The sequence below is a fragment of the Pinus tabuliformis genome, chromosome 9 (genome assembly GCF_031772625.1).
Source record: "Pinus tabuliformis cultivar Carrire ecotype Pingquan chromosome 9, CPIR1, whole genome shotgun sequence".
Lineage (NCBI taxonomy): Eukaryota > Viridiplantae > Streptophyta > Pinopsida > Pinales > Pinaceae > Pinus > Pinus tabuliformis.
Genome location: NC_142307.1, coordinates 1,980,003,335 through 1,980,014,556, shown reverse-complemented (window position 1 = coordinate 1,980,014,556; position 11,222 = coordinate 1,980,003,335).

Below are 11,222 nucleotides of genomic sequence, written 5' to 3'. Positions count from 1 at the left end.
TTCTGCGAGTGAATCTTGAAAATGCCATTCATCTTGAACAAAAAATAAATTATGCATAAAAGCAACTCACAACCAAAATTAGAAGTATATCTACCAAAAGATATGTGTAGACTGCTAATAAATTATTCCATGTAATCTGTCGTAGGATCTTCAAAAGTATGAGAAAAAACATGTTCTTGATTAGCTCCAACAAAGAAATTCTCTATATATGAAGGTTCTTGCCCAAATAAACCTTCTGTTGGGATGATACACTTAACAGCACAATTAGTAACATCTTTAAGAAAATGATCTATGTCACTTTCATGTGTCCACTTTCCGTTTCTAAGCTTTGATTGAACATAATTTGTAATTATACCCTTAGGAAGAAAAATAAATTTTTTCACATCAATATATGACATACGATCAACTTAAAACAAATTGTTTACCCTTGATCCATGTGCATCATTTTGTTCTTCAATGCAATGGCATACAACCCCTTTATCAGCTTCCTTTTTACAGGAAAAAGCATCATTTTCTATGATAGATGGTTCAATATATTACTATCCAACATATTCCACTTGTTGATTTCTTCCTATAGGTTCAGCACCCAACTAATAAACTTGAAGAGCTTCATCGTACTCCCCATTTAAACCACTTTCATTATAGATAGGAGGATCATCAAATTTAACCAAATAAGAACTCTGGGGATTTATTTGCATCTTAATTATTTCTTCCTCCTCTCGACTGCTGAGCAGAATTTCTTGATGCATGCTTGAACTTTCCTCTATCTGAATACTCTCTTGATCTGCTTGGAATAGAGTCAACCAATTCTCTGCTTGGGAGGTTATTGAAGAATTTTCTACATCATTTTGAGAAAATGATAGTTCTTTGCTTTCAGAGACTTGTTCATAACTTTGAATGCTTGATATATTTTCATCAAGATCAATAGTTTCTTCAACAGGATCATCATGAGCTTTTAAAGTTTCTTTAGCATGATAATATTCACAAAAATCTTCAAAAAGAAACTTGTGTGGATAATAAATTCTACAAGAAGAATTGAATATTGAATGGAAATCTTTCAAAGATGAAATTCTTGCAAAAGGCAGAGATCTGAACCAAGTCCTAGCTTCTTGATCCAAAGAAAACATAAACAATTTCGTCTTAACATCTTCATGAAAGATGCCCTTCTACTCCATGCATTCATGAAACTCTTGGAGATGATGAGCTAGATCTTTATATTCATTTCTACCGAACCTTGGAAGATACTCATTCCATACAGAAAATGCAGGCATATCATGGGGATAGCCAGTGATCCCAGCAAAATAAAATGGATCAAATTTCTGAACTAAGAATGCAGGGAGAGCCATTAAAACCCAGAAAAGAAAAATTCAAAGTCCATTAGAATCACCAATCAATGTGGTAAGTGAAAATCACAGGTGTGCATATACAACCAACTGCTAAAACTTGTCACTCTCAAGGATCAACTTCAAACTTAATGAATCTTATGGAAAAGTATTCTTATTCTATTACTTTGCAGACTGTGGTCTTTGTTACAATGGAGTCGCCTTTTATTGTTATTATTCAAACAGCCAAATATTTCCTCCTCATTGAACAACCAGAGGAAAATATTGAAAACCCGGGGAAAAACCTTCTTGTCTTCTCTCTCCGGCAACGGCGCCAATTAATGTTGTTCCTTAAGAAACCAATTTCCTAGCTGTAGGGAAATTGTGCTTAAGATATTAATAAAGATTATTTACTGTCACTTATTGTTTATTAGATTACCAAGTGAAGGACTTGGAAAACTTGGCCTTAGACTCTTAATACATGTAAGATTAGAACTTCTCAGAATGCCATTTGTTGCTAAATACAAATGATGAATGAGGAAAGTTTGAAAGGGAAGTTAAAGACAATATATTGATCTCTCACAGGAACTATTATCTGTAACTTAGAGGAATTATGATCATGAGGAATAAATCATAGACAATATGTTGGTATTTCACAGAAACTACTATCTATAATTTATAAAGGAAATGAGGACTTTAAGTATAGGAGCGCTCTTTGAGGGATTTTACCCTGCAGTTTCATTACTACACTTAGAAAGAAGAAAACATTGCATGACACATGATAGTGAAACTTACAAATTATATGTAACAACTCCTGGAAGCTTCTGGTTGTTTTATTAATCAATGATGTTATCGGAAATACAGTGGCATGGTTCTCCAAAATTCCCCCCTTTCTTAGTAAATTTTTCCCCCTTTATACATTTCTGGAACAATTATTGAATCTGTCAAACTACTAAACTACTTTCTAACTATCTAAATTAAAAAATATGACATAAATTTTCAAAGGTTTAAAGACACCTCAAGGAACATAACATAACAGAAAACAACTAAATTTTAAAGAAGACAATAATCTCTGACTTGCTCTGTTAATCTGCTGTCGAATGCCTTTTCCTTTAAATTTAATTTTAACACCAATTTTCCATTTACACAGCAAAACTGATGCAAAACATGTGAAGCTAAACTGAAAAGGAAACAATCCGATTGTTCAGTGCTGCATTTACTTTCCATTATAAATCGCAATCGGCGCTTATTAAATGGTGTATTAGATCTAGTCTTAACAATTCTGTGATATGGTGGACCCGATTGTAGTATAAAACATGTTACATAAAGTACCGGGTCCGACCATCGTAATCGCAAGCAGCCCTTTATGCACCTTTGAAAATATTGAACTTATATATAAACCCTTTGCATCTACGTTTTCGAAAATATAATGTAAGACATGCTTTTTCCACTTTTAACACTACTCACACGACTATCGAGGCATACCCCTCATTGTAATCGGCAGTCGGTGTTTTCCATATATACATATATTATGTCATTGGTGTGATGGACCTGACACACTGTTAAATATAACGTAGATATATTTCGGGTCCGCCAACATTTATCACAATCGGCGATCATTGAATGCACCAACCTCTATATTCATTGTTTTACGGACCCGCCGATGTTATAAAATATGCCATATGAATTTTCGGGTCCAGAACCCAATCGGTAATCGCAATCGGCGCTGCGGAGCCAACCACCCATATTGCGGACCCGACGAACTTTAGAATGTAGCATATAAAATTTCGGGTCCAGTGTTAATGTTTTAACACTTGTTTTCTTTTGTAAATCCAATCTTTTCCTTCATTTCCCTTTGTATTTTGATTCTGATAGAGTTATGTTTGCGATATATATATATATATATATATATATATATATATATATATATATATATATATATATATATATATATATATATATATATATATATATATATATATATATATATATATATATGCATGTGTGCCCATATAACCTTTGGCCTCCGATATATCATTCCTTTTGCTTTGTCTCCTTTTTTAAAGTATTTTCAAAAATGAAAAATGAATGTTATAAACAATAAACAATGCATGTTACAACATCTTGGATGACATGCTTAGCCATCAAAGATTCCCATTTGATAAATTAGGTCTTGGCTATGAAGGTGAATCCTCAAACAATAATGATAATGCTTCAAATAAAAAGGATGTGAGGAAGCTCGATAGAAATGTTGATGCTCCCAGTTCCAGCAAAGGCAAGGAGAAGAGTCAAGACAACAATGGAAGAAATCCCGCTCTAAGAAGAAATGTAGATAATGTCAAGGATGCGAGAAGCAATGGTTATCATCAAAGGATCTCAAGGCAGAAACACTTCAGAAGTACATCAAGGAAATCTCCATCTCCTAGGTACCAAAGTTTATTTCTTGGTTATTTTTATGCTTGTACAAACTTTGGACACATGGCAAAAGATTGTAGGGCATATCATAAAGATAGATATTATGGTCCCCAACAATCTTCGAGGAACAATTTTGCAAGAAGAAGTCATGAATTCTTATTCATGAACAACATAGAATGCTTCAAGTGTCATAACATTGGTCATATGGCATGTAATTGTAACTTGATTTAGGCACCTTCTCAAGCTAGAACTATGCCAGATAAGAAAGTTACACAAATATGGAGAAGGAAGCAAATACAATCCGAAAGTCCCTTGAACTCTCCAGCCAACAACACATGTTATTGGCCTGATCTTCGACAATCTAAGCATTTGATGGGAAGACTCTGCCAAAAGAGATGATGCATACAATTAGGGGGAGCTTGTGATTCTTGATCATTATTGCAGAAGCTATTCGTGAAAGGGTCCTTATGAAATCCTTGTTGAGCTATATTAACAATCATTATTTGATAAATATCATTTCTCGGGAGCACTCCATTGAAGAACATGATCTCTTAACTATTCTTTGGACTATTGTTGAAGATGTTTTCCACTTGATCACTAAGTAGAAATTGGAGCAACGAAGAAGGTCATCTAATACTAGAGAAATAGGGCAAATAACTATGTTGCTATTATTACAGAAGTTTATGTCTCGACTCAAGGATTTAATGTGAGAACAGGTAAATTATGGACACAAATAGAGGCGACCTTCAAACAAACAGATACATCTAGGAATGAAGCTTGAAGCAAGAGTAGTTGGCAGCATCTAACAAAACTGAAGCATTGCAAAAAGATGCCAATCAGTAAAAAGAATTTAAAAGACAGTCACAGATGGGATATCAAAATCTGCTAGTGGAGATAACTTGCACAAACTTTTACAAGAACACAAGGAAAAGATGGCTCATCAAAGGGACTATAGAAGGGAGAATGTTGTGCAGTGGAATATAGCTCAGTAACTTAAGGAGAAGCACATAGATACAAAGGAATCCTGATTTGAAGAAAGATAGAGAGAATGACAATTTCAGTGGCATTTTCTCTTGATTCGAACTCTGGAGACAACAAAATACGGTGTAGAAGCATAAAAAAATTGGACTTGGACATTTGTTGTATGACTATTTGGAGTCCGTTTTTTTTTAAGCATTGAAGTGGAGCATATTTAAGCATTGTTTTGAGACATGAAGAGGGGATAATATTCTAGCTGATGATGAGGTAGCCATCCTTCTATCATGAGTAAAAAGAAGAGTACCATGACAGGGGGAGTAAGATACCCACAAAAATATATTATTCATAAAGAACAGAAGTAGTTCGACAGGGGGAGTCCTTGTGCACTCCTTTTCCATTGATATCAAAGGGGGAGAGAAGAAGAATATTGCCATCAATAACAAAGGGGGAGATTGTTCATCTAGATTGTCATTGATGTCAATATGGCAATATTCTAGATACTAAATGATGATATGAAGCCAAGGAGAAGTAGAGCAGATCCGTGAAGAAATAGGAGCAAGAAGCCAAGGAGCGAAGCCATTAGGGAAGTCATTGGAAAGACATTGGAAGCCATTGGAAGTCAAGAACAGGAGTAGTCAAAGAAGAGCTATTAGAAGAGGTCATTGGAAGCCACGAGAAGCAAAGAGGAACACATTGGCGGAGGTGCATAAACAATGTTAATGGAGGAGTTAACAGTAATATCACATGAAATACCAGAGAAATATCAGAGGAGTTAACATATCAGAGGAGTATTGCAGAAGTATCAGAGGAGTTAACATATCGGAAGAGCGGGGTAGGAAAGTACGGACTCAAGTCCCGCACTCGTGGTTGAAATCCCATACTCAATCCTAGTTGTCGATCTCATAGTCAACCCTTAGATCACGGTCAACTACGAGGGTTAAGGCTGGTTTTTAATCCATGTGCGAGTCGAAGTCCCGCAAACCGTCGATTGAGATAACATTGTGGACCCGCTACACCATTATAATACATCTTAAAGAAATATCACATCCGCCATACCGCAAGTGTTTAAAGCAATTTCACATTAAAACCTTCGATTGCGATATTACTACGGACCTGATTGCTCCATTATAACATGCCCTATTGTAATATCGCATCTGTTGTGTCAGAACTTTCATATCGCAATTCATAAATGGATGTCACAGTAAAAACTGCAATTGTGATATTATTATGGACCTGACTGCACCACTATGACAACTTAATATAATATCACATCCGTTGAATCGCAAAGTTCAAAAGGGATGACATGTTAAATCCATCGATTGCGATATGTATGCGGACCCGCTGCACCATTATGATACGTCCTAAATAAATATCGCATTCGTCGCATATCGCAAGACTTTAAGAAATGTAACGATGGTAAAATGCGATTGTGATAAGACTTGTGGACCCGACAGACCACCGACTGCGATGGAGCTATGGACCCAACGGATCTATTGACAACTGTTTAATATTATATAGCGTCCATTTCATTGGCAGTATGAATATCGGCCATATTACATCAGTGATGTTAAGAGTTGTGATTGTGGGACCTTCGAAAGTTGCGATTTCGATTGATGACGTGGATGTGGGACCTCATTGGGTACAGTCTCTCTTATGAAATCCTCTGTAAATAATGAGCCTATTGTATGAATATAAAAAAAGGGCCTCTCTGATATAATTTTAATATGCAACACTTATTGTAATTCAGCCTCTCTTCCAAATGAACGTGTCTTTTGAGTATTGGTGAACTCGAAGAGACAGAGGAAGCCAAAGGTCGAGAAGCCAAAAGGTCGAGCGAGTGCAGACGAAGCCAAAGATCAAGCGAGCAAAAAAGGAAGCCAAAGGTTTGGCATATTAGGCATCTATAACAAAGAACAAGGAAAGTTCACAACAGGTGAATTGGAAGAAACAGAAAAAGTCATAGGTCCAGTAGGACAGAAGGAAGCCAAAGGTCCAGAAGGACAAAAAGAAAAAGCCGAAGGTCCAGCATGACAGAAGGAAGCCGAAGGTCGAGCAACTCTGTTGATCGGATTAACCTTTGAAAGGCTCAGACTAGTGATGAATTAATCAGGTACATAACGCAACCTGAAGAACAATTTTGTGAAGGGAAAAATAAAGTTTCATCTGACATCATTTGAAGGGAGCAGTAGCCAGCACAAGCATTGAAGTGTGTGTGAATTTGTTTCTGGGAAGTAAGAGATTGCAATAGCAAGAACAGTGAGAAGTAGTCACGCCTGAAATAGTTACCACAACAGTAAAGAATAGAGGGTTGAAAACAGAGAAGTGCCTTTGTGCAGATATTGAGGGCTTAGCGCAACTTATCAAAGATATCTTGTTGAAAAGCATCAGCAGATCGTGGAGACATTATTGGAGATCATGATGGCTATTTGAAATCATCATGAGGTAACTTTGTAGACTCTGTGTGGATAGTATGAAGAGTTGTGAAGACTCCTTCATATGAAGACAGGTTGTCATCGATGATGTAACATGGAGACTACTGTGAAGCTGTAGATTGACAGAATTCAGTGAAGAAGATTTTGGGAGTAGAGAATTACCACCAAACATATCTTGACAAGATAGGGTCAGAGCCCTTGGGGTTGGTACCTCAGAATTGGAAGGATTGGTGTCCTTGGAGTTATTGCTCCTAAATCCAAGGTTGGTGCCTTGACTAGATGGTTGGGGCCCTGGAGGTTAGAGCCTCACAAAATGTCCAAGTTGGTGCTTGATAATAGATTGGAACCTTATATGTATTGTATTTGATTTATTGTAAGATTATATTAATAAAAGCATTTATTCCTGTTGTTCATTTTGTGTTCTAAATATAAATGATTTAATTGGTAAAAATAACAATTGAAAAGAAATATTGATTCACCCCCCCCAGTATTTCCAACAGACCTGGACCAGAATATTACCCATGGCAGTATCTTTTTCCATCTGCTACAATCTCTGGGAAAGTGTCTGAGATTTCTGCATCTCTGTCATGAGAGAATTTTCATATCTATTGCTCTGCTTCTGTAGGGTCTTCACATCCTATCTTAAATTATTTATTTCTTCTCATTGTATAGACATGTTTTCCAGGGATTAGGACAAGTTAATTGAATCATCTGTAGTTGAGGAAGGAGGTACTGCAGAGTAAGATGTTCATGGTGTTGTAGATGTCGTAGGGATACCTGTTTGAAGTAGGGATGAAATTTGTACTGCATCAAGAGGAGCTACTTCAAGTTGAGAACTTTTCTCCTTCTCTTTGATCAACTTGTCCATCTCTGCGTCCATCTCCTTATCTATACACTCTGCTCCACCAGTAGCTTCAACATTTCTTCTTTCTATAACTCTGTCGCTCCTAACTCCTTTTCTTGTTGATCTTCAGTTGCAAGTAACTTTAATTGCTTCATTAGAGATTCTATATCAACATTCTTCTTTTTTATGACCTCTTCCATGGATTTTTAATTGTCAGGATCAAAACCTGCTTTAATCACCATTTCCTCCAAAAATTTAATTTGGTTATCTTTGGCCAGGGAGGAAATATTCTCCAGTTTGAGTTGAGATTGAATATTGTTCAAAGACATTTGTAGTTTGGAAGCAGTGAGGGCAGTCTATTAGAAGTTTGAGTAGACCATTTCTCCTATTTTCTTGTGTATGTCCATCTGATCTAAAGGATGAACATCCTTTGCCTCAAAATCAAAGGTAGTATGCTTGAAGTCAGCTATTGATTTTGGTTGTGGAACCTGTGCCTATAAGAATGCCATATGCATTCTCCCCTTCTTTGTGTCATAGGCTGAAATGAGCCTGTTCTGGATTGAGGAAGACTACTTCCTGAATTGAGCATAGATGTTATCATGAAGGGCTTCATTCCTCTGTTTAATTTCTCTATATCTTTGGAAAATATCTAGTTGCCTCTGTTCTGTGAATGTATCTAGTGTATGAGGTGTTGTAGTTAGAGTCTCTTTAGTAGTCGAGGATGATGGAGAATCGGTGGTACTGCTGTAAAACTTCAAGGTTTGAAGGCCAATGAGCACGATGGTACCCTATGTTTCCTCCAGTAGTGGGAAATCTATCTTAGAACTTGTCTTAGTCTTCTTTGTATAGATCTTGAATTATTTGGCTGAGACTTCAGTGATTGTAGGGGAGTCCTCCTCTCTTGGTCTTTTTTGAGTCTTTTCTTTGGGTATAGGAGTCTCAGAGGCAGTTTTGGAAAGCACCTATTCTTCAGCCTCCTGCAATGTGTTCTCTACCCAATTCTGTTGGTTCATGTACTTCTTATTTCTGGTCTTTAGGTATGCACACAGGGAGTTGTCTTCTGTTCCAGTCTTAGCTTAGAAATTACCTCAAAGGGGTCATAAGACCATGTAAAGCTAAGAGGGAAATTCATTTGTTTCGGCAGGAGGTTTGCTTCCTCTCCTGCTGCTCTATTGTTACATATAAAAGGTCCTATCTGTGTCTTAATTCTGAATTGAAACTTCTTCTTAGCTGCCACAAAATGGATGTTGTCTGAGTGGATTATTTTCCTGATGTACTCCAAGGAAAATATCCTCATTGGAAGGTACTTGGGCAGCTTATATGGTGGTAGCTCGGAGCCATAAACTCTTATTTCTGTAAATGATTGGTATAGATACCAATCTCCTGCCTTCACCTGTTCACTGAGATGCAACACTTTCTGAATATCATCACTGATTCTTGGAATCTATTGGCCACTTAGTAAACAAGTTGCTGGATACAAAAACTGATCAATAAACTCTTTAAAACTAAACTCATGTGATTGTTTTCTGATCATGGAGGTCCAAAAAATAAGCGATTGAGGCCCTCCTTGCTGGTTGAGTTTATGCACTGCAAAGGGAAACCTATCTGTTTGGAAGAAAATAAACATATACATAAGATTGGAAGAATATCTAAACATTTCATCAGCTCAAAACTGAAGGAATTGTTCATGAATTATATCTGCAAGGAAGTGACCATAGTCAAAGGTGACTGATAGTCCTTCTTCTGTAGAAAGGGTGGATAGAAGCCTAAAATAGGCTCATCTACCCATTCATTTGAAAAGTAACCACGTAGGGAGGAAAAGAGAGAGATAATTTGTCTGGTTATTTAGGGGAAAATAGAAGAGGGATAAGGGGGATTCTTCTTGGGGAGTTGAGAATCTTTTGGCAGGAAGACCTCAAAAATCCTGGCTCTCTGGGGAAAGGTGAGTTTCTGATAAATTTCTTTAAGAGCCTCAATGGAAAAGGGAGTCAGGGAGTCACTGTATGGGACCTGAAACATTTGGTTTATATTTTCAGAGGTAATGGTGAAAAGGATTTCACCATTATGGGAGATGATAGCCCTCTTACTTGAGAGATAAGAGGCATGACACTTGAGGAAGAATTCAAGGAAATAGTAGGATTGGGGAAAAATGAAGAGGGGTAATCTAGATTGCCAGAGGTTAATCTCATCGGACTGGTCAAGATAAGTGTCATGAAACCAACAATGTAATTCGAAGAGGTCAAATTCACACTGCATTTCGGCGATTTTATAATCTCTGTCAGCTAGGGGGATGTGGTCTAAATCCACAGGGGGAGGGAGCATCGGGTTAACCACAATGGCATCAGTCTTAGCTTTGGGAGCCATCGTGGTAACAAGATGAAAATTCATAGGTTGACAGACGAAATTTGCAGAGGATTACTGTTAATTGCATGGGAAGAGAGTGTGGAGGCAATTCCTCTGTGAGTAGTTGTTAATAGGAAAGCAAGCAGAGGGCGGGAGCACTGTGTCAGCATAAAAATGAGAAAAGGGTGTGATTGTGGGAAAAAACCAAGCTTTATAGTTTTTCACATGGAGCGAGACCGTTGGCTAAACGGTTGTTTGGGAGTAGCATTTACTCAGGAACGGGACAGAGGCAACGGGAGGAAACTGCAATAGAAAGGTGTAACAGTCATTGACATGGTGGAAAGGGATAATCAGACAAAAATGCGGTGTCGTTGGCGGGAAGTGATAGGCAGAAGGGGCTACGTGGTAGTAGGGGAATGGAGGTGGAGATGACGTAATTAGGAGTGTGGGTTATGGCAGGAGCAAGGAAAACCACTTTCAAAGGGGGGTAAGAGCGGTATGCGGTATTGAGAGGGGGGTGCGAAATGACAAGGGGAGGACATGTAGCGGTGGGGAAACCGCTTTTCGGATCCCCCCTCGCTGCTAAAGGGAAACATGCTAGGGGGCCGAAAAGGTCTTAGAGTCATCGGATGGGGATAGGATTGCGATCGGGCGCGAGGAGTCGTGTGGTGTTTAACGCCAATGGTACAACGTCATATCATGGGCGTATATATTTTTTACAATAAGGTCCAACCTTGGACAAATAAAAATATTTATGAATAGCTCTCCATATGATGAATTTCATTTTTCCCTAAACTAATCTAACTCAACCAATTAGGGTGCATTAGAAGTGCAAACCCTGATTTATTTTTCCATTTTAAAGGACTAAAAGCATTTATTCAAACAATA